We start from the raw sequence: 23,007 nt of genomic DNA on the forward strand, positions 1-23,007 counted from the left end.
TTCTGCCCCCTCCCCTTATCGTACATTCTGCCCTCTCCCCTTACCGTACATTCTGTCCCCTCCCCTTACCGTACATTCTGCCCCCTCCCCTTATCGTACATTCTGCCCCCTCCCCTTCCCGTACATTCTGCCCTCTCCCCTTATCGTACATTCTGCCCCCTCCCCTTATCGTACATTCTGCCCCCTCCCCTTACCGTACATTCTGTCCCCTCCCCTTACCGTACATTCTGCCCCCTCCCCTTACCGTACATTCTGCCCCCTCCCCTTACCGTACATTCTGTCCCCTCCCCTTACCGTACATTCTGCCCCCTCCCCTTATCGTACATTCTGTCCCCTCCCCTTACCGTACATTCTGCCCCCTCCCCTTATTGTACATTCTGCCCCCTCCCCTTATCGTACATTCTGCCCCCTCCCCTTATCGTACATTCTGCCCCCTCCCCTTATCGTACATTCTGCCCCCTCCCCTTATCGTACATTCTGCCCCCTCCCCTTCCCGTACATTCTGCCCCCTCCCCTTACCGTACATTCTGCCCTCTCCCCTTATCGTACATTCTGCCCCCTCCCCTTACCGTACATTCTGCCCCCTCCCCTTATCGTACATTCTGTCCCCTCCCCTTACCGTACATTCTGTCCCCTCCCCTTCTCGTACATTCTGTCCCCTCCCCTTATCGTACATTCTGCCCCCTCCCCTTCCCGTAAATTCTGCCCCCTCCCCTTATCGTACATTCTGTCCCCTCCCCTTATCGTACATTCTGTCCCCTCCCCTTACCGTACATTCTGCCCTCTCCCCTTATCGTACATTCTGTCCCCTCCCCTTATCGTACATTCTGCCCCCTCCCCTTATCGTACATTCTGTCCCCTCCCCTTATCGTACATTCTGTCCCCTCCCCTTACCGTACATTCTGCCCTCTCCCCTTATCGTACATTCTGTCCCCTCCCCTTATCGTACATTCTGCCCTCTCCCCTTATCGTACATTCTGTCCCCTCCCCTTATCGTACATTCTGCCCCCTCCCCTTACCGTACATTCTGCCCTCTCCCCTTCCCGTACATTCTGCCCCCTCCCCTTACCGTACATTCTGTCCCCTCCCCTTCCCGTACATTCTGCCCCCTCCCCTTACCGTACATTCTGCCCCCTCCCCTTACCGTACATTCTGCCCCCTCCCCTTACCGTACATTCTGTCCCCTCCCCTTACCGTACATTCTGCCCTCTCCCCTTATCGTACATTCTGTCCCCTCCCCTTATCGTACATTCTGCCCTCTCCCCTTATCGTACATTCTGTCCCCTCCCCTTATCGTACATTCTGCCCTCTCCCCTTCCCGTACATTCTGCCCCCTCCCCTTACCGTACATTCTGTCCCCTCCCCTTCCCGTACATTCTGCCCCCTCCCCTTATCGTACATTCTGCCCCCTCCCCTTACCGTACATTCTGCCCTCTCCCCTTACCGTACATTCTGTCCCCTCCCCTTACCGTACATTCTGTCCCCTCCCCTTATCGTACATTCTGCCCCCTCCCCTTACCGTACATTCTGCCCCCTCCCCTTACCGTACATTCTGCCCTCTCCCCTTACTGTACATTCTGCCCCCTCCCCTTATCGTACATTCTGCCCCCTCCCCTTATCGTACATTCTGCCCCCTCCCCTTATCGTACATTCTGCCCCCTCCCCTTATCGTACATTCTGCCCTCTCCCCTTACTGTACATTCTGCCCCCTCCCCTTACCGTACATTCTGCCCCCTCCCCTTATCGTACATTCTGCCCCCTCCCCTTACCGTACATTCTGCCCTCTCCCCTTATCGTACATTCTGCCCCCTCCCCTTACCGTACATTCTGCCCCCTCCCCTTATCGTACATTCTGTCCCCTCCCCTTACCGTACATTCTGTCCCCTCCCCTTCTCGTACATTCTGTCCCCTCCCCTTACCGTACATTCTGCCCCCTCCCCTTATCGTACATTCTGTCCCCTCCCCTTACCGTACATTCTGTCCCCTCCCCTTCTCGTACATTCTGTCCCCTCCCCTTCTCGTACATTCTGTCCCCTCCCCTTCTCGTACATTCTGCCCCCTCCCCTTCCCGTAAATTCTGCCCCCTCCCCTTATCGTACATTCTGTCCCCTCCCCTTATCGTACATTCTGCCCCCTCCCCTTACCGTACATTCTGCCCTCTCCCCTTCCCGTACATTCTGCCCCCTCCCCTTATCGTATATTCTGTCCCCTCCCCTTCCCGTACATTCTGCCCTCTCCCCTTCCCGTACATTCTGCCCCCTCCCCTTATCGTATATTCTGTCCCCTCCCCTTCCCGTACATTCTGCCCTCTCCCCTTCCCGTACATTCTGCCCCCTCCCCTTATCGTATATTCTGTCCCCTCCCCTTCCCGTACATTCTGCCCTCTCCCCTTCCCGTACATTCTGCCCTCTCCCCTTCCCGTACATTCTGTCCCCTCCCCTTATCGTATATTCTGTCCCCTCCCCTTCCCGTACATTCTGTCCCCTCCCCTTCCCGTACATTCTGTCCCCTCCCCTTCCCGTACATTCTGCCCCCTCCCCTTATCGTACATTCTGCCCCCTCCCCTTCCCGTACATTCTGCCCCCTCCCCTTACCGTACATTCTGCCCCCTCCCCTTATCGTACATTCTGCCCCCTCCCCTTCCCGTACATTCTGCCCCCTCCCCTTCCCGTACATTCTGCCCCCTCCCCTTACCGTACATTCTGCCCCCTCCCCTTATCGTACATTCTGCCCCCTCCCCTTCCCGTACATTCTGCCCCCTCCCCTTATCGTATATTCTGTCCCCTCCCCTTCCCGTACATTCTGCCCTCTCCCCTTCCCGTACATTCTGCCCTCTCCCCTTATCGTATATTCTGCCCCCTCCCCTTATCGTACATTCTGCCCCCTCCCCTTATCGTACATTCTGCCCCCTCCCCTTCCCGTACATTCTGCCCCCTCCCCTTATCGTATATTCTGTCCCCTCCCCTTCCCGTACATTCTGCCCTCTCCCCTTATCGTACATTCTGTCCCCTCCCCTTATCGTACATTCTGTCCCCTCCCCTTATCGTACATTCTGCCCCCTCCCCTTATCGTACATTCTGCCCCCTCCCCTTACCGTACATTCTGCCCCCTCCCCTTCCCGTACATTCTGCCCTCTCCCCTTATCGTACATTCTGTCCCCTCCCCTTATCGTACATTCTGCCCTCTCCCCTTATCGTACATTCTGTCCCCTCCCCTTATCGTACATTCTGCCCCCTCCCCTTATCGTACATTCTGCCCCCTCCCCTTACCGTACATTCTGCCCCCTCCCCTTATCGTACATTCTGCCCCCTCCCCTTATCGTACATTCTGTCCCCTCCCCTTCCCGTACATTCTGTCCCCTCCCCTTATCGTACATTCTGCCCCCTCCCCTTATCGTACATTCTGTCCCCTCCCCTTCCCGTACATTCTGCCCCCTCCCCTTATCGTACATTCTGTCCCCTCCCCTTCCCGTACATTCTGCCCCCTCCCCTTATCGTACATTCTGTCCCCTCCCCTTATCGTACATTCTGCCCCCTCCCCTTATCGTACATTCTGTCCCCTCCCCTTCCCGTACATTCTGCCCTCTCCCCTTACCGTACATTCTGTCCCCTCCCCTTACCGTACATTCTGCCCCCTCCCCTTATCGTACATTCTGTCCCCTCCCCTTATCGTACATTCTGTCCCCTCCCCTTCCCGTACATTCTGCCCTCTCCCCTTACCGTACATTCTGCCCCCTCCCCTTACCGTACATTCTGCCCCCTCCCCTTATCGTACATTCTGCCCCCTCCCCTTATCGTACATTCTGCCCCCTCCCCTTACCGTACATTCTGCCCCCTCCCCTTACCGTACATTCTGCCCCCTCCCCTTATCGTACATTCTGCCCCCTCCCCTTATCGTACATTCTGTCCCCTCCCCTTACCGTACATTCTGCCCTCTCCCCTTATCGTACATTCTGCCCCCTCCCCTTATCGTACATTCTGCCCCCTCCCCTTATCGTACATTCTGCCCCCTCCCCTTATCGTACATTCTGCCCCCTCCCCTTACCGTACATTCTGCCCTCTCCCCTTATCGTACATTCTGCCCCCTCCCCTTATCGTACATTCTGTCCCCTCCCCTTACCGTACATTCTGCCCTCTCCCCTTATCGTACATTCTGCCCCCTCCCCTTATCGTACATTCTGCCCCCTCCCCTTACCGTACATTCTGCCCCCTCCCCTTACCGTACATTCTGCCCCCTCCCCTTATCGTACATTCTGTCCCCTCCCCTTACCGTACATTCTGTCCCCTCCCCTTATCGTACATTCTGCCCCCTCCCCTTATCGTACATTCTGCCCCCTCCCCTTCCCGTAAATTCTGCCCCCTCCCCTTACCGTACATTCTGCCCTCTCCCCTTCCCGTACATTCTGTCCCCTCCCCTTATCGTACATTCTGCCCCCTCCCCTTACCGTACATTCTGCCCTCTCCCCTTCCCGTACATTCTGCCCCCTCCCCTTACCGTACATTCTGCCCCCTCCCCTTATCGTACATTCTGTCCCCTCCCCTTATCGTACATTCTGCCCCCTCCCCTTATCGTACATTCTGCCCCCTCCCCTTACCGTACATTCTGCCCCCTCCCCTTACCGTACATTCTGCCCCCTCCCCTTACCGTACATTCTGCCCTCTCCCCTTACCGTACATTCTGTCCCCTCCCCTTATCGTACATTCTGTCCCCTCCCCTTCCCGTACATTCTGCCCTCTCCCCTTACCGTACATTCTGCCCCCTCCCCTTCCCGTACATTCTGTCCCCTCCCCTTCCCGTACATTCTGTCCCCTCCCCTTACCGTACATTCTGCCCCCTCCCCTTATCGTACATTCTGTCCCCTCCCCTTATCGTACATTCTGCCCCCTCCCCTTATCGTACATTCTGTCCCCTCCCCTTCCCGTACATTCTGCCCTCTCCCCTTCCCGTACATTCTGCCCTCTCCCCTTATCGTACATTCTGTCCCCTCCCCTTCCCGTACATTCTGTCCCCTCCCCTTACCGTACATTCTGCCCCCTCCCCTTACCGTACATTCTGTCCCCTCCCCTTATCGTACATTCTGCCCTCTCCCCTTATCGTACATTCTGCCCTCTCCCCTTACCGTACATTCTGCCCCCTCCCCTTATCGTACATTCTGCCCCCTCCCCTTATCGTACATTCTGCCCCCTCCCCTTATCGTACATTCTGTCCCCTCCCCTTACCGTACATTCTGCCCCCTCCCCTTATCGTACATTCTGCCCCCTCCCCTTATCGTACATTCTGCCCCCTCCCCTTACCGTACATTCTGCCCCCTCCCCTTACCGTACATTCTGCCCCCTCCCCTTATCGTACATTCTGTCCCCTCCCCTTATCGTACTTTCTGTCCCCTCCCCTTACCGTACATTCTGCCCTCTCCCCTTACCGTACATTCTGCCCCCTCCCCTTATCGTACGTTCTGTCCCCCCCCCTTATCGTACTTTCTGTCCCCTCCCCTTACCGTACATTCTGCCCTCTCCCCTTACCGTACATTCTGCCCCCTCCCCTTATCGTACATTCTGCCCCCTCCCCTTATCGTACATTCTGCCCCCTCCCCTTATCGTACATTCTGTCCCCTCCCCTTATCGTACTTTCTGTCCCCTCCCCTTACCGTACATTCTGCCCTCTCCCCTTACCGTACATTCTGTCCCCTCCCCTTATCGTACTTTCTGTCCCCTCCCCTTACCGTACATTCTGCCCTCTCCCCTTACCGTACATTCTGCCCCCTCCCCTTACCGTACATTCTGTCCCCTCCCCTTACCGTACATTCTGCCCTCTCCCCTTATCGTACATTCTGTCCCCTCCCCTTATCGTACATTCTGTCCCCTCCCCTTACCGTACATTCTGCCCTCTCCCCTTACCGTACATTCTGTCCCCTCCCCTTACCGTACATTCTGTCCCCTCCCCTTACTGTACATTCTGCCCCCTCCCCTTATCGTACATTCTGTCCCCTCCCCTTATCGTACTTTCTGTCCCCTCCCCTTACCGTACATTCTGCCCTCTCCCCTTACCGTACATTCTGCCCCCTCCCCTTATCGTACAATCTGTCCCCTCCCATTACCGTACATTCTGTCCCCTCCCCTTATCGTACATTCTGCCCCCTCCCCTTACCGTACATTCTGCCCCCTCCCCTTACCGTACATTCTGCCCCCTCCCCTTACCGTACATTCTGCCCCCTCCACTTATCGTACATTCTGCCCCCTCCCCTTACCGTACATTCTGTCCCCTCCCCTTATCGTACATTCTGCCCCCTCCCCATACCGTACATTCTGCCCCCTCCCCTTACCGTACATTCTGTCCCCTCCCCTTATCGTACATTCTGCCCCCTCCCCTTACCGTACATTCTGCCCCCTCCCCTTACCGTACATTCTGTCCCCTCCCCTTACCGTACATTCTGTCCCCTCCCCTTACCGTACATTCTGTCCCCTCCCCTTACCGTACATTCTGTCCCCTCCCCTTTTCGTACTTTCTGTCCCCTCCCCTTACCGTACATTCTGTCCCCTCCCCTTATCGTACATTCTGTCCCCTCCCCTTACCGTACATTCTGTCCCCTCCCCTTACCGTACATTTTGCCCCCTCTTCTTGGAATCTATCTCCTCTGACCACATCTACCAGTGTCCAGTAGCTGACGCTCTTTGTAATAAAAACTCAACTGGTTCACTAATGTCCTTTCGAGAAGGAAACCTGCCGTCCTTACCCGGTTTGGCCTATAAGCAATTTCCGTCCCACACCAAAGGGGTGTGACTCTTAACTGCCCTCTGAAATGGTCTAGTGAACCACTCAGTTGTATCAAAAGCTGTTACAGCAGCCCACCACCACCTCCTCAGAGCAACTAGGGATAAGCAATAAATGCTGGGCTTGCCAACGACTTCCACATCCCGACCATTTTTAAAAAGCCACAGTACTGCAGTTGGAGCTCACCATATCGTACTGGTAAGCCCATTGTTGAAGATGCTGAGTAGAGATCTCTAGGTGAGTTGGTCAGCAACATAATTTCATCTGTGATAAGGAGCACTGAAAGACCTTCAGGAATGTCCATGCACCACTCCAAGGCCGTGTCTTGTGAATTGGCACAGGAGGAGGGAGAGAGATAACTTATTTTAAAGTTTATCTGTGAACAATGCCGTACGAGATCAACCAGTGAGAATAGAAAGAAAGAAAGAACTTACATTAATAAAGAACCTTTCATGATCTCAGGATGTCCCAAAGTGCTTTACAGCCAATAAAGTTCTTTTGAAGTGTAGTCACTGTTCTAATGTAGGAAATGCGGCAGCCAATTTGCGCACAGCAAGATCCCACAAACAGCAATGAAATAATGATCAGGTAATCTGTTTTAGTGATGTCGGTTGAGGGATAAATATTGGCCAGGACACCAGGGAGAACTCCCCTGCTGTTCTTCGAATAGTGCCATGCGATTGTTTACTTCCACCTGAGAGGGCAGACGGGGCCTCGGTTCAACATCTCATCTGAGAGATGGCACCTCTGATAGTGCAGCACTCCCTCGGTACTGCAAGGTTGACTGAGAGGGGAAAGGTCACTTGGATTTCATAGACTGTGGTACAAATCTACCATTCCTTGAATCATTGTGGAGGGGATTGCTGGCTCGGGGAGGAGTAGTAGTTTGTGTTTCAGAGTTACAGCTTCGTTAATTGGCCCTGGCAGTGTGGCTGACTTCGGGTGTGGAGGTTCCTCAGATTTCATGCACTCTGGGATGAATTGGTACTTTTTTCAGTGCTTTAAACAGGAAACCTAGCAGGGGAAAAAATGTCTCAGATTTCACTGGCTGCAATCCAGATTGATGCTTTGTAATCACTAGAGGCAACTGGCCAGAAAAAGCATCACTGAATGTTAAATCGATGTTTATGTTGCTCTGTTTTTATAGTGGAAGGGAAGTAAAAAAGAAACTAGGGGAGAAGTGAGAGAGGGGGCTAACTCCACATATTCCAAAGGGTGTACCTGACTGTAGTACAGTTAGAGAAATGGTCCATCAGACTCCCCCAGGAATGCTGGAAAGGATGGAGGTGGAGTAGGATCCATGGTTGACACCTTCTGTTCAACACCCTGAGGTGAAGAAGTCTCAGTGAACGATCCGTCACATCATTCATTGGTTGCACTGGGCATCTCACTAGTTTGTGACCCAGCACCTCATTGTCCTAATGGATGGGGATCTCACTCGATTCATCCATGGATGGATTGATGAATTTTCTAGATCTGTCTGTGCTCAGTGCAAAGGGCCTGATAAAGGCTCATACCTGAAATGTTAACCATTTCCCTCTCTCTGCTGACACTGCCCGACCTGCTGAGTACAGCATTTTCTGTTTTTGTTTCAGATTTCCACCACCTGCAGTATTTTATTTTCTGTTTCATGCCAACCCATGTTTTGATTGTCTGATACGTGTGTCTATTTGAGTATGGAGTGTAAACTGAACTATCCAAGAATCTTAGACATTTGAGGAGAATTACACCACAAATGACATAGGAATTGCTGGACAAAGAAGACCAGGGTCCATCTAGTTTGCCTTCTATCGTCCTGGCAGTCGCATGATACAACGATAATGAAGTTGTTGACCAATCATAGCAATCAATCTCTTATCAATTAATCTACAACAGACCCAAACATGAAGAGAGGAAGGCCCCAATGGTAGGGAGCTTTGGGAACCATAGTCCAAAATCGCCTGTTTCTTACAAGCATGCTACACTTATAGATCATGTCCAAATTCAAATTCTTTGGGACTCTGTGTCCAATGTAACTTAAGTGCTTTGGCTTTGGCTCAGTGGTAGCACTGTCGCCTCTGAGTCAGAAGGTGGTGGGTTCAAGGCCCACTCCAGAGACTTGAGCACATAATCTAGGCTGGCGCTTTCGTGCCGAACTGAGGGTGTGCTCCAGTGTTGGAGGTGTCATCTTTTAGATGAGGCATTAAGCGAAGGCCCCGTCTGCCCACTCAGGTGGAACTAAAAGATCCCATGACACTATTGGAATATTTGCTATCAGAGCAGGGAGTTCTCCCAGTGTCCTGGCCAACATTTATTTCTCAATCAACATCATTAAAACAGAGTAACTTGCTATTTATCTCATTATCTGATTTTTGTGGGAGCTTGCTGTGTGCGAATTCTCTGCCTTGTTTGGCCTCCTAACAACAATGACTGCACTTCAACATTAATTCATTGGCTGTGAAGCACTTTGCGACATCCTGAGGATATGAAAGGTACTATACAAATGCAAGTTTTATCTTTTCTTTTTAATGTGAGGACACTTGACTCTCCAGAGGAACTGTGAATGACATGATCCAGTCTGAGCTGAGATATCCACAACAGGAACTTCTGAAAAACAGATGGCAACCCGTAGGAGAAGCACTTGGTCCCACCAGTGGGGTATTTCGAGAGCCAAGTCCTCACAAATTATCTTAAAGACAGCAGAAAAGTTAGACTTATGTCGGAGTTGATGGGGTCAGGAAGGGCTGCTGCACCCATAGCTACCAAGAGCCAATCGCTCTATAAAAAGGAGTAGGTTGTCCACATTAAGTGGGAGTGAGACTCCTTAACCTAAAACCTCTGCTTTGGTATAGTTATTTTTGTATCCTGAAAGGGAATCAAACCACTGGCTGTAGGATATAACATCAAGGGATCCAAACGGGCAAAAGAACATCATCCACATTTAAAGAGATTTTAAATTCTCGGCAATCTAATTGGATTTCCCCCACCAGAGGACATAATTTTTCCGTATCTACCCTATCGAATACATTTACCATTTTAAACACTTTAATTAGATCACCCCTCAATCTTTTATACTCAAGGGAACACAAGCCTAGTCGAGGCAACCTGTCCTCACAATTTAACCCTTTTAGCCCCAGTATCATTCTGGTGATTCTGCACTGCACCCCCTCCAAGGCCAATATATCGCTCCTGAGGTGCAGTGCCCAGAACTGAACACAGCACTCCAGATGGGATCTGACCAAGGTTACAGTTCAAATACTTCATGTGGGCAAATTTAAATAACTGTAACTGCTTGTAAACTCCTAAGGTCAATTATAGGATAATTGTAGCTACTTGCAAATTTCTGGTTCCCGGCCTTGGGGAGAGGCCAAGTTATGAAGCTCAGAATAGTCACTAGATAATTGCTAGCTTTCTTTTTATACTTTTGAGAATGAAGTGCGATGGACACACACAAGACACAGCTTGTTCAAAGGGCTTGCTGATGCCTTGTTGACATGGTTGTGGATACGCTGGTGGAATTGCACGTATTGGAGTCCAGACATTTTGTTTAGTGTTTTTTTTATTCGTTCTTGGGACGTGGGCGTCGCTGGCGAGGCCGGCATTTATTGCCCATCCCTAATTGCCCTTGAGAAGGTGGTGGTGAGCCGCCTTCTTGAACCGCTGCAGTCCGTGTGGTGACGGTTCTCCCACAGTGCTGTTAGGAAGGGAGTTCCAGGATTTTGACCCAGCGATGATGAAGGAACGGCGATATATTTCCAAGTCAGGATGGTGAGTGACTTGGAGGGGAACGTGCAGGTGGTGTTGCTCCCATGTACCGGCTGCTCTTGTCCTTCTAGGTAGTAGAGGTCGCGGGTTTGGGAGGTGCTGTCAAAGAGCTGCTGCAGTGCATCCTGTGGATGGTACACACTGCAGCCACTGTGCGCCGGTGGTGAAGGGAGTGAATGTTTAGGGTGGTGGATGGGGTGCCAATCAAGCGGGCTGCTTTATCTTGGACGGTGTCGAGCTTCTTGAATGTTGTTGGAGCTGCACTCATCCAGGCAAGTGGAGAGTATTCCATCATACTCCTGACTTGTGCCTTGTAGATGGTGCTTTGGGGAGTCAGGAGGTGAGTCACTCGCCGCAGAATACCCAGCCTCTGATCTGCTTTTGTAGCCACAGTATTTATATGGCTGGTCCAGTTAAGTTTCTGGTCAATGGTGACCCCCAGGATGTTGATGGTGGGGGATTCGGCAGTGGTAATGCCGTTGAATGTCAAGGGGAGGTGGTTAGACTCTCTTGTTGGAGATGGTCATTGCCTGGCACTTGTCTGGCGTGAATGTTACTTGCCACTTATCAGCCCAAGCCTGGGTGTTGTCCAGGTCTTGCTGCTTCATTATCTGAGGGGTTGAGAATGGAACTGAACACTGTGCAATCATCAGCGAACATCCCCATTTCTGACCTTATGATGGAGGGAAGGTCATTGATGAAGCAGCTGAAGATGGTTGGGCCTAGGACACTGCCCTGAGGAACTCCTGCACCAATGTCCGGGGGCTGAGATGATTGGCCACCAACAACCACTACCATCTTCCTTTGTGCTAGGTATGACTCCAGCCACTGGAGAATTTTCCCCCTGATTCCCATTGACTTCAATTTTACTAGGGCTCCTTGGTGCCACACTCGGTCAAATGCTGCCTTGATGTCAAGGGCAGTCACTCTCACCTCACCTCTGGAATTCAGCTCTTTTGTCCATGCTTGGACCAAGGCTGTAATGAGATCTGGAGCCGAGTGGTCCTGGCGGAACCCAAACTGAGCATCGGTGAGCAAGTTATTGGCCAGTGTCGCTTGATAGCACTGTCGACGACACCTTCCATCATTTTGCTGATGATTGAGAGTAGACTGATGGGGCGGTAATTGGCCGGATTGGATTTGTCCTGCTTTTTGTGGACAGGACATACCTGGGCAATTTTCCACATTGTCAGGTAGACGCCAGTGTTGTCGCTGTACTGGAACAGTGGTCATGGGAAGAGTAAACTACTTGTGTAGCTCTATCTATATTAACAGATCAAAATGTACCTTTAGGGAGAGATAGTCTTTCTCCAAGTTGATAGTGTTGCCATCACTATTGGTTTTTTAGGACCCCTGGCAGCCTGTTCTGAAGAGGATGATCTATAAAGAGCAGGTTCTGCCTCGAATGGTAGGAAGGTTGCAGTTTCCATGCTCAGGCAGAGGTTTGTTGGGAGTCCAGATTCCAGGCTGCTACCTCTCAGACCTGGGCTGCCAAGTAATAGCGACTGAAATCTGGGAGGTTGAGTCCCGCCTCTTGGTGAGTTGCTGAAGTTTGCGGTGTGTCTGTGGTGTCTCCTGTTTGCCTGTAGCAGGTTTGAGATGCCGTCCATTTCTGTGTCACCAAAGTTTCTATATCATAGATTGGTAAGATGTGATTTTGTGTGCTGATGGCGCCCAAGTCTTGGTGTGTCATTGCAAAGAGCAGTGAAGCAGAGACCTAACACTCTCACAGAGAGAGTGTCACACTGGACAGGTTTTGCACACCTACTGGTGAGCAATTCAAGAGCAGCATTGACGGAAACCAGGGAGTAAGTTGTCTGGCTGCTCCCCTGGGCAGGAAACAGTGCACGATACAAAGATCATGAAGGAAAAGTGGGAAAATGAACATTTCTTGAGAAGAACAAGAAATGAATACACTACAGAAGTAGAATCTCACTAAAATAGGAAATAGAAGGGGAGGAGAATGAAATAACATTGCTAATGAGGTAGGAGCTACAGGTTTTCTCGAGTGAAGTGAGCAGTCACCACTCATTGGGTCCAGTGGTTGAGATTGGATTGTGGTTGTTTTTGTATCTTCACTTTCCTTAGAGATTAGTGTGAAATAGTGAAAGGATTCACAGGCTGATTAACAGTCTGATAGACCATGACGTGAACGCTCCTTCTGTGGCCGGTTGGGATTGGGCTCCAGTGGTTGGGATTGGGTTCCAGAGGACATTAAACTTGGGTAGAAATGGAGGACTTTATCTGGGAAAGAGTTGCACCATGAAGACCCCTCTTAAAAATCAAATGGTTCTGGCTCCTCCAGTGGTAAATGCACTGCTTGGCATGGCATGGAGCCATATAGAGCAGGAAGGTCCCAGGTTATGCAGCCTACAGCAAAAACCAGTGGAGGAGTGGCAATGTGGGTAGAGAGGGAATGCTGCATTCATAGAATGCCTTCAGTGATGCAGTACATTGAGGTTAAGTAGAGTAAGGTAAAACAAGTCAACACCAGCTGCAGTTAGATCTCCTGAATAAGAGGAGCGGATAGTAGGGCAAATGCTTTGGTAGATTAGAGAGGCCTGTAAAAAGGCCAAAGCATTGGCTGTGGGACTTATCAATTGCCCAGAGATTGACTGGGAAAGCAGGAGTGCCTGTTTCTGGAGATGGTGCAGGATTGCTTTCTTACTCAGTTTTGATGTACAGCCAATACAATCAGATCCTGTTCCAGATCTCACCTCGTGTAACAATTCATGTGTGGGACATGGGGTAGAAGAAGGGTCGAGTGACCACAATATCATTTGAACTGAATGCTCATGATGGTCTGTGAAAGGGACAATGGCACAGAAAAATGGATTCATCAAAGGCTATGGGCCCCGACAACATCCCGGCTGTAGTGCTGAAGACTTGTGCTCCAGAACTAGCTGCGCATCTAGCCAAGCTGTTCCAGTACAGCTACAACACTGGCATCTACCCGACAATGTGGAAAATTGCCCAGGTATGTCCTGTCCACTAAAAGCAGGACAAATCCAATCCGGCCAATTACCGCCCCATCAGTCTACTCTGAATCATCAGCAAAGTGATGGAAGGTGTCGTCGACAGTGCTATCAAGCGGCACTTACTCACCAATAACCTGCTCACCAATGCTCAGTTTGGGTTCCGCCAGGACCACTTGGCTCCAGACCTCATTACAGCCTTGGTCCAAACATGGACAAAAGAGCTGAATTCCAGAGGTGAGGTGAGAGTGACTGCCCTTGACATCAAGGCAGCATTTGACCGAGTGTGGCACCAAGGAGCCCTAGTAAAATTGAAGTCAATGTAAATCAGGGGGAAATCTCTCCAGTGGCTGGAGTCATACCTAGCACAAAGGAAGATGGTAGTGGTTGTTGGTGGCCAATCATCTCAGTCCCAGGACATTGGTGCAGGAGTTCCTCAGGGCAGTGTCCTAGGCCCAACCATCTTCAGCTGCTTCATCAATGACCTTCCTTCCATCATAAGGTCAGAAATGGGGATGTTCGCTGATGATTGCACAGTGTTCAGTTCCATTCGCAACCCCACAAATATTGAAGCAGTCCGAGCCCGCATGCAGCAAGACCTGGACAACATCCAGGCTTGGGCTGATAAGTGGCAAGTAGCATTCGCGCCAGACAAGTGCCAGGCAATGACCATCTCCAACAAGAGAGAGACTAACCACCTCCCCTTGACATTCAACGGCATTACCATTGCCGAATCCCTCACCATCAACATCCTGGGGGTCACCATTGACCAGAAACTTAACTGGATCAGCCATATAAATACTGTGGCTACAAGACCAGGTCAGAGGCTGGGTATTCTGCGGCGAGTGACTCACCTCCTGACTCCCCAAAGCCTTTCCACCATCTACAAGGCACAAGTAAGGAGTGTGATGGAATACTCTCCACTTGCCTGGATGAGTGCAGCTCCAACAACACTCAAGAAGCTTGACACCATCCAGGACAAAGCAGCCCGCTTGATTGGCACCCCATCCACAACCCTAAACATTCACTCCCTTCACCACCAGCGCACAGTGGCTGCAGTGCGCACCATCCACAAGATGCACTGCAGCAACTCGCCAAGGCTTCTTCGACAGCACCTCCCAAACCCACGACCTCTACTACCTAGAAGGACAAGAGCAGCAGGCACATGGGAACAACACCACCTGCACGTTCCCCTCCAAGTCACACACCATCCCGACTTGGAAATATATCGCCGTTCCTTCATCGTCGCTGGGTCAAAATCCTGGAACTCCCTTCCTAACAGCACTGTGGGAGAACCTTCACCACACGGTTCAAGAAGATGGCTCACCACCACCTTCTCAAGGGCAATTAGAGATGGCAATAAATGCTGGCCTTGCCAGCGACGCCCACATCCCATGAACGAATAAAAAAAATTGAACGTAAAAAGAGCCGACTTTAAGGGAATGCAAAATGAGTTTTAAAAACGTAAATTAGAAAGAAAGAACTTGCATTTATAAAGCATTTAATGATGTCTTCAGAATGTCTCATATCAATTCACAACCAGTAAATTACGTTTTGAAGTGCAGGCACTGTTATTTTGCAGGAGCACGATAATGGATCAGATAGCTACAGTAGAAAAGTGGGAAGTGTTTAAGGAAATGTTGCTGAGACCATAATTTGCAGACAAATCAAAACATTAAATGCGACAGAGGGAAGTGTGGTTAACTTGGAATGTATGAGGTATTAGGGATAAGCTGCAGGCTTTCAAAATGTGCAGGAAATCTGGTAGAACAGGAGGATTGGTTAAATTATGAAGAAAAATAAAAGCAGCTGAGAAAAGAGAATCTAAGAGAAACGTGGAATGTCGGATTTCAAGTAACAATAAAAGGGTTTTTAAAATATATATAAAGGGTAAAAGTATTGGTTCACTTAAATACAATGTTAGAAAGCTGGAATCCAGAGACACACAAGTAAAGAAAAGAAAGACTTGCATTTATATAGCACCTTTCAGGACATCCCAAAGAACTTTACAGCCAATGAAGTACTTTTGAAGTGTAGTCACTGTTGTAATGTAGGAAACGCAGCAGCCAGTTCGTGCACAGCAAGATCCCACAAAGAGCAATGAGATAAATGACCAGATAATCTGTCAGCCTAGATTATGCACTCAAGTCTCTGGAATGGGGCTTGAACCCATGACCAGAGGTGAGAGTGCTCCCACTGAGCCAAGGCTGAAACCTATAGGTATTTGTTTTTTTTTTAATAATTCAAAAATCATGTATTTGAGCTGTGAAGATAATTTTTAAAAAAATTTTAGTTTTGTTTAAATTATGAAAATTGGGGTGGCTCCCAATGGCTCATGGGGTAAACTAACCCTGTGTCGTGATATTGAGCTATTGGGAACAGGAAGTGTCAGGTGTGATCCCTGCTCTGTGCTGAATTATCAGTCGGGGAGCACTAGGAGTGACAATGGTTTCAGTAGAGAAAAAGCAACCAGGGCTCCCTCCTTCCTGATCACTATCGGGCTGTAGATATCAGATGATGGCAGTATTCAGCTCAGCTGTGATGTCCTCCACAGCCGAATAGCTTTCTGATGCATGAAGAGTGGGTACTCGAAATATTGGAGAGATGCCAGCACCTGTGGAATGTACCTCAGAAACAATCGGCACCTGAGGAGAGGAGGGGAGTGAAATGGGAAGAGTCCCCTGGTACCCTGCTTGTGTAGGGTTGGTGATGCTGATTTTCTAGTTACTAGGTTATCTTAGCAGCAAATTACTAACAGTTAAGTAGAAACAGAACAGAAACAAGCCATTCGGCCCAACTGGTCGATGCCGGTATTTATACTCCACACGAGCCTCCTCCCCCTCTAACTGCCTCTCCCCGCCCCCCCCCCCTCCCGTATCCTTCTATTCCCTTCTCCCTCGTGTCTACATCAAGCCTCCCCTTAAAAGCATCAATACTATCTGCTTTAATCACTCCCTGTGACAGTGAGTTCCACAATCTCACCACTCTCTGTGTAAAGAAATTCCTCCTATATTCGATATTTAATATGTTAGTGACTATATTTATGACCCTTTGTTCTGGACTCCTCCACAAATGGAAACACTTTTTCCACATCAAACCACTTCATCATTTTAAAGACCTCCGTCAGGTCTCATCTTTGTCTTCTCTTTTCCAGAGAAAAGAGCCCCAGCCTGTTCAATCTTTCCTGATAAGTTCCATCCTCTCAATTCTGGTAACATCCTTGTAAATCTTTTCTGCACCTTCTCCAGTGCTTCAGTTTCCCTTTTTATGTAGTCTGGAGACTAGAACTGCGTAAGGCTGCAGGAGAAATCAGAGAACCAATGGACAATATGATGAGTCTGAGAATAAAGAATGTAACTAATTAGAACCACATCACTGAGAATGAAAACTGTTTACGAAGATTAAAGGAGCACAGGGAGTTGGTCAGTGAGCAGCACATTAGATCAGTCTGTGCCTCTCCAGTGGAGACTCTAATCATCTCTAGAGTGGTGAGACTAAATTGGTTTGTAATAAGCAGTATTGATGCAGGGTTAGACAAGAGGCAGTTAAGACCAAGACTATGAAGATTGGGTTCATGGTGATCACAGTCACACTCCATGTTCTCTTAGGAGCACATTTAAAAGTTGACTATTCCAGGTTCAATTGCAGTTTGTACTGAGTAGGCCAATCTCAGCGATGGAGCCCCTACAATTTGACCTCTGCCTCTGCATTAGGGAGAGGGGGAAAAAACAAATCCGGGCTCCCTTTCCTGATTGCTATCCAGTGGCTCCAGCCCAGAATGTGCAGTTCAGGGCCGAATTCCAAACAAGCCTCTGCCACTGGGAGCACATGGCAGGGAAATGGTGGGTGTGCACTGCCCAAAATTGTCCATCTGCCGTCTCCCCACACAGGGCCCAGGGTGTGTGTAAGGGATGAATGCTGAAATGTATTAAAATGTGTGGCAGGGCTGTGTTGGAATAAAGTCAGAGACTGAGAATCGCTGGCTGTAGCTGTCGTGCATTGGGGGGGCACACTGGTGGTTTGGCACTATGCCAGTATGGTAGGACCTCTCTGTACGTGATAGGATACATCCTTAAAGAACGAAAGGACTTGCATTTCTATAGCATCCTTCACAACCTCCGGACGTCCCAAAGTGCTTTACAGCCAATTAAGTGCTTCTGAAGTACAGTCACTGCTGTAATGTAGGAAATGCGACAGCCAATTTCCGCACACCAAGATCCCACAAACAGCAACGAGATAAATAACCAAATAATCTGTTTTTTAGGACGTGGGATAAATATTGGCCAGGACACCGGGGAGAACTCCCCTGCTCTTCTTTCAATAATGCCATGGGATCTTTTACTTCTACCCGAGAGGGCAGACATCGGAGGTGCCGAGAGATGGCACCTCCAACAGTGCGGCACTCGGTCTGGATTATACGCTCCAGTCTCTGGAGTGAGGGTTGAACTTACAGCCTTGTGACTCAGGCGAGCGTATTACACTGAGGCCATGGCTGACGGATTTCTGTTGTGTTCAAATAAACACTCGAGTTGGTGTGGTAATGACTAACTGCTGTTTTATATCCAGGCCCTCTAGAACATTCTGTCAAAGAATAACAAAAGTAATATGAGAGAGACCATGGAGTATAATTGCTTCAATGTGCTTACTCCCATCTGGGGCCATCTAGTGTTCAGTTAACAATACGCAAGGTCCATACATAACAATTTCCTCACATGGTGAGTGCCCAGCCTTGGACATGCTTCTCCTGCCATGCCCAATCTAGTTACCTCTGGTGTGCCCCAGGGCTCCATCCTAAGCTTCTTCCTCTTCATCATTTATATGCTACCCCTCAGAAGCATGGGTCAGCTTCCACATATTAAGTATTACAACACAGAAACGGGCCGTTTGGCGCAAACAGGCCGTGTTGGTGTTTATCCTCCACACTAATCCCGTGTGCCCACCCTATTCCCATATCCCCTTATCTCCCTTTTCCTTCAACCACCTATCTAATCTATTCTTAAATGTTGACATGGTCTCTGGTTCAATCACTAACTCCGGTGGTGAATTCCACAGTCTCACAACCTTCTGTGTAAAAACGTTTCTCCTGTTCTCCGTCCTAAATCTCTTACATCTTATATCTAGGTCCCCATAATCATTGGAAACAGTTTCTATCCACTCTGTCCCATCCCTTCATAACATTTTCACATCGTTCACCTGACGAAGGAGGAAGCCTCCGAAAGCTTGTGAATTTAAAATAAAATTGCTGGACTATAACTTGGTGTTGTAAAATTGTTTACAATTGTCAACCCCAGTCCATCACCGGCATCTCCACATCATTCATAACTTCAAACGCCTCTATCAAATCAATCCATCATCTCCTCTGTTCTAATGAGAACAGCCCCAATTTTTTTGAAGACTTTCTTCATATTTGCAGCTCCTCCTACCAGGCAGCATCCCAGTGAATCTGCGCTGTCCCCTCTCTATTGTTCAACATCCTTCCTATAGTGTGGAGCCCAAAACTGTGCACAGCACTCCAGATGAAGTCTGACCAAGGTTTTATATAGATTCACTGTTATACATCGACTTTTATATTCTATACCTCTTGCCATAAAACCCAGGATTCCATTAGTTTTTTTATGGCCTGATGCTCTTAATGTCTTGTGAACCTGAACCCCCAAATCCCTTTGCTCTTCCACATCACCCAACCTCACCCCATTCAAAGTGATGTTAGGGGGGATGGGCCTAAGAAATGTCCACTCCCCATCCCCTCTGACACAATTTCTCAGGCAAATTATGAGGGGTAGAAACCTAACAGACCAGGTTTCCACCCCAAACTGTGATACCCATCTCAATCACTGGCATTTGTACCTTGATATATATTAACATATATACATTTGTAGCTGTTCCCAGTCCCCTTGATTCTTGCAGTTCATCTTTGACAGTGTTTTAGAGATGTTACAATGCCAATCTCCACAGGGGAAGTGGTGACTAGGAATAGCTTAAAACATATTGCCAGTCACTGTGACTGTAGTCGTATTTTGTTGGTGTAGTGTTGGACAAACAAATCCAACGCAGAGTGTGCTGACAGGGAGACCTGAATATTTAACTGTGCTGCTTTAAAACATCCATTTTCAGTGCAGCACCTGGACTGTGATGGCTCCAAGATCCCTTGTGGATCTAAATGGAATTTGACTGAAAGTCACTGTAAATCACTGGCCCTGACGATGAGCAACATTAGGTTTATCCTCCCAACATCTGTTGGTCTTCCATTCTCTGAACTTCAGTCAGGTCCTGGTCCTGATCTATCCCTCCTATCTTACTTAACTCACCCTACACTGCCGTATCTTCACTCTCCCTGTCTCAAAGTTCATCATTCCTCCTCCCTGGAAATTTCCTCATAATCAGCCGATCCCACTTGCCCTTCCAAATGCAGCCCAACACACCATTGTCCTTAAGTTCTGAAAGCTGCTGTTAGCTCTCAATTTGTCCTTCAGCCTTGGAACTTCTGGCCCAATCCATAACCCTTGTACGGGTTCAGCAGGTCCACTCCTCTAGTGTTCGTTCTCCTTGCTTGTGTTCTGCATCTCTGGATCTCTGTTGATGGACACTTTCTCCAAAGCTCTTGACAGGGTTGAAGGAAGCACACTGCACAACTAATCATTATATGGTCTTTTATGTTTTTTCATCAAACTTATGGCTGCCCAGGACTCTGACTTCTCTACCATTCTGTTTGTTTTCATATCACTGACTTCCTCCATTCACCATCCAACCCTGTCCCCTCTTTTGCTAATAATTCTATTCTGCATTCACCAACATCCTTCTTATCACAGCCCCTCATTGCTCAAAACTTCCATTCCTCTTGAAATGCGATGGTTGAATCTGCATATCTTGATTTCCTTCAGGCAATTTGATGGTACAATGAAAATCTTGTGCTTTCAATTCTTCAAAGGCGTGGATTCTAAATGTCCAACCAACAACAACCGCCTCTTTCGTTTGATGGCTTTTGGTCCTTCTTCATCCATCTACATCACTGGCATCATCTCTGAGCACAAGTGGAGCTCTCACCTCCTCCATTGCTAAAACTGCCTCAGTTTCACTTTTGTGCTAAACCCTTCTTTTTCCCTTAACAGTTCTTAACTCTCGAGAAGGCCCAAGTCCACCCAATACATGAAAACTGCTCTAGTATCTGGGGAGGCTCTTCGAGCAGGTCCCTCACATTCTTGGCAGGATACAAGAAAAGGCTTCTTATTTGATAATTTATCACTCTCTTGACTCTGAGACAGAAGGTTGTGCGTTCACCACTCCAGAGTCTTCAGCACATAATCCAGGTTGACATTTCAGTGCAGTACTGAGGGAGTGCTGCACTGTGGGAGGTGCCATCTTTTGGATGAGACGTTGTACCGAGTCCCCATCTGCCCCCTCAGGTGGATGTAAAAGATCCCACTACATTAATCAAGATGTGGAGATACCGGTGATGGACTGGGGTGGACAAATGTAAGGAATTTTACAACACCAGGTTATAGTCCAACAGTTTTATTCGAAAATCACAAGCTTTCGGAGGCTTTCTCCTTCGTCAGGTGAGTGTGGGATTCCATGAAAGGTACCGCATATATAGTCAGAGAACAATGCCTGGTGATTACAGATAATCTTTCCAACTGCCCGTTGTCAAGGCAATCAAAGGAGTCGAATAGTGTTCAGACAGAGAAACATTACATACAGGACTACTGAATATAGAAACGGTCAGAACCCAAAGACAGAGAGAGAGAGAGAGAGAGAAACATCCGAAAGGAAGAGAAAAAGAGAGAATGACCAGTTGTATTAAAAACAGATAACTCTTTTTTCACTGGTGGGGTTACGTGTAGCATGACATGAACCCAAGATCCCGGTTGAGGCCGTCCTCATGGGTGCGGAACTTGGCTATCAATTTCTGTTCGACGATTTTGCGTTGTCGTGTGTCTCGAAGGCCGCCTTGGAGAACGCTTACCCGAAGATCGGTGGCTGAATGACCTTGACTCCTGAAGTGTTCCCCGACTGGGAGGGAACCCTCCTGTCTGGCGATTGTTGCGCGGTGTCCGTTCATCCGTTGTCGCAGTGTCTGCATTGTCTCGCCAATGTACCATGCTCCGGGGCATCCTTTCCTGCAACGTATGAGGTAGACAATGTTGTACCGAGTCACAGGAGTATGAACCATGTACCTGGTGGGTGGTGTCCTCTCGTGTGATGGTGGTATCTGTGTCGATCTGGCATGTCTTGCAGAGGTTGCCGTGGCAGGGTTGTGTGGTGTCGTGGACGCTGTTCTCCTGAAAGCTGGGTAATTTGCTGCGAATGATGGTCTGTTTGACGACGATGACGACGAACACCTCGCTAAGGCCATCCCCACGCCTCCACTACTCGCCTTTAAACAGCCACCTAACCTCAAACAGACCATCGTTCGCAGCAAATTACCCAGCTTTCAGGAGAACAGCGTCCACAACACCACACAACCCTGCCACGGCAACCTCTGCAAGACATGCCAGATCATCGACACAGATACCACCATCACATGAGAGGACACCACCCACCAGGTACATGGTTCATACTCCTGTGACTCGGCCAACGTTGTCTACCTCACACGTTGCAGGAAAGGATGCCCCGGAGCATGGTACATTGGCGAGACCATGCAGACACTGCGACAACGGATGAACGGACACCGCGCAACAATCGCCAAACAGGAGGGTTCCCTCCCAGTCGGGGAACACTTTAGCAGTCAAGGACATTCAGCCACCGATCTTCGAGTAAGCGTTCTCCAAGGCGGCCTTCGAGACACACGACAACGCAAAATCGTCGAGCAGAAATTGATAGCCAAGTTCCGCACCCATGAGGACGGCCTCAACCGGGATCTTGGGTTCATGCCACGCTACACGTAACCACACCAGCGAAAAAAGAGTTATCTGTTTTTAATACAACTGGTCATTCTCTCTCTTTCTCTTCCTTTCGGATGTTTCTCTCTCTGTCTCTCTCTCTCTCTCTCTGTCTTTGGGTTCTGACCGTTTGTATATTCAGTAGTCCTGTATGTAATGTTTCTCTGTCCGAACACTATTCGACTCCTTTGATTGCCTTGACAACGGGCAGTTGGAAAGATTATCTGTAATCACCTGGCATTGTTCTCTGACTATATATGCGGTACCTTTCGTGGAATCCCACACTCACCTGATGAAGGAGAAAGCCTCCGAAAGCTTGTGATTTTCAAATAAAAACTGTTGGACTATAACCTGGTGTTGTAAGATTCCTTACATACATTAATCAAAGAAGAGCAAGGGAGTTCTCCTGGTGTCCTGGCCAATTTTTATCCCTCAACCAACATCACTAAAACAGATTAACCAGGCATTTATCTCTTTACTATTTGTGGGATCTTGCTGTGTGCAAATAGGCTGCTGCATTTGCCTACATTACAACAGTGACTACACTTCAAAAGTACTTCATTGGCTGTAAAGCATTTTAGTTCATCCTCAGGTCATGAAAGGCGCTATAGAAATGCAAGTTCTTTCTTTAACCTTTGACT

At 49.0% G+C, this 23,007-nt stretch overlaps 1 protein-coding gene across 4 annotated transcripts in view; it reads left to right on the forward strand.

Moving 5' to 3' along the window:
- The window catches only part of LOC137341424 (protein HEATR9-like), a 143,147-nt gene that overhangs the window by 16,328 nt on the left and 103,812 nt on the right, over nucleotides 1-23,007 (forward strand). The window lies entirely within an intron of this gene.

This window comes from Heptranchias perlo, chromosome 23 (assembly GCF_035084215.1).
Source record: "Heptranchias perlo isolate sHepPer1 chromosome 23, sHepPer1.hap1, whole genome shotgun sequence".
Classification (NCBI taxonomy): domain Eukaryota; kingdom Metazoa; phylum Chordata; class Chondrichthyes; order Hexanchiformes; family Hexanchidae; genus Heptranchias; species Heptranchias perlo.